Below are 1,650 nucleotides of genomic sequence, written 5' to 3' on the forward strand. Positions count from 1 at the left end.
CCTTTCTCTCATATCTCTTCTTTCTTTTCTCTTCCTCTCTTTCTTATCTTCTGAAATGTAAACCACAGTATAGACAATATAGAACTATTTTCCCTTTTCAATTGACAGAAGAATTCATGAGGATACCCTCCATAGCTTTGAATGCTCATGACAACTAATGAACTTTTTAAGCATCTATGAAACCATTTTCTTTCTTGGCTTGACCTGTATGGCTGTATCAGCTTTTTGTTTGTACAAAGCAGCCTGATCACAATTTGTAGCTATGGAGTGAGTTGTTCCCCTTGCAGCCTGTGCTAATTGGATTATTTAGTTTTTTTCAGGTCGTACTCATGGTAGAATAGCATTCAGGTCATATTTATATTTCCTGAAAGAGGGTCTTCCTGTAATTGTTTTCGATGCTTTGTATTGAAAATTGAAGAATGACATGACTCGGTTATAGTACAATGCAGTTCTGTATGTTTATTTGAGAGTTGCTAGTTGCTTTCTTGGTCAACTTGTAGTTGATAGGTTTTAGAAACAGTCGGATGGTTGTGGCGATTCTTGCTCTTGAGTCAAGGTGAAGAATAATGACGACCTTCCTACGCCTCTTACAATGAATTTTTAGGTTTGCTTGCAGCCAGCCTCTTATGCAACAGCTATAGCCAACTGTAACTTCAAGCTACATCATCAGACTGTAGCTCTTCGACCAACACAGCACCGGCCTGCATCTATTTTCACAAGCTCAGCTTCAATTAGCTGCCATCTGCAATAGTTGTAAGCTCAGTCTGCATCTTCCCTTCCAGTTGGGCTCTCATCTCAACTAGCCACAATCAGTAGATGCAGTCAACTCTGTCTCTCCTTGGCCGATACAGTGCGGTAGTCTGCCCCCCTCTTTCACTCCAGCAGCTTGTCTACTTCTCTAATCTTCAACTTGCTCCAGCAAGTGTCAGTCTTCAACTGAACGTGACTTCAATCTGCCTTCACCTACAGCAGACGCAGCTCCAGCTAGCTGCTCCTCAACGGCTAACTACAATGTCAAACTGCTCCATATCCATAGATAGTTTGGCTCCAGTTCTACACCCCATTGCTGCTCTTAAGCTCCCCAAATTAGTAGCCTTGCTGCCCTCTAATATGAACTAGCTTTGCTAAACCCAAGTGAAACCCATCAACATTGGGTCAGCCATGTTTCTTCCTAGGACCTGTTCAGTTCCCTTTGCTTGAATGAGGTAAGTACTTCAATCAATTTTATATTGTTCGTTGCATGAGATGAATAGAAGAGCTGACGTGGGAGTGAGATTTTCATTTATTTTATTGAGGTTGTGGATGATGTTAAGCTGGCTTGCTAAATGCAGAAATGTACACGTTAAGTCATTTATGTATGCATACAAGTGATTTTGGTAAAACATCTCTCTAAAGCTCGTTTTTCAAACAACGAAAATGACATTTTATGAATGGCCCACCTACGGTTTCAGAAACCAGATTTTGAAAGTCCTAAATCGTGTGGGTGAGAAAATCTCCAAACCAAGGGAGAATGCTTGGCCCAATTATGTAAGTGTAAATATTTTCTCTCTAATTTCATGTGCGAGAGAGGGAAGTGAGAGATAAGTGCATGACTATCAGACCTCAATGGCTCACAAGCCCAATAGAGTATCCAATCAAATAAATTTTGGT

This window comes from Nymphaea colorata, chromosome 7 (genome assembly GCF_008831285.2).
Source record: "Nymphaea colorata isolate Beijing-Zhang1983 chromosome 7, ASM883128v2, whole genome shotgun sequence".
Classification (NCBI taxonomy): domain Eukaryota; kingdom Viridiplantae; phylum Streptophyta; class Magnoliopsida; order Nymphaeales; family Nymphaeaceae; genus Nymphaea; species Nymphaea colorata.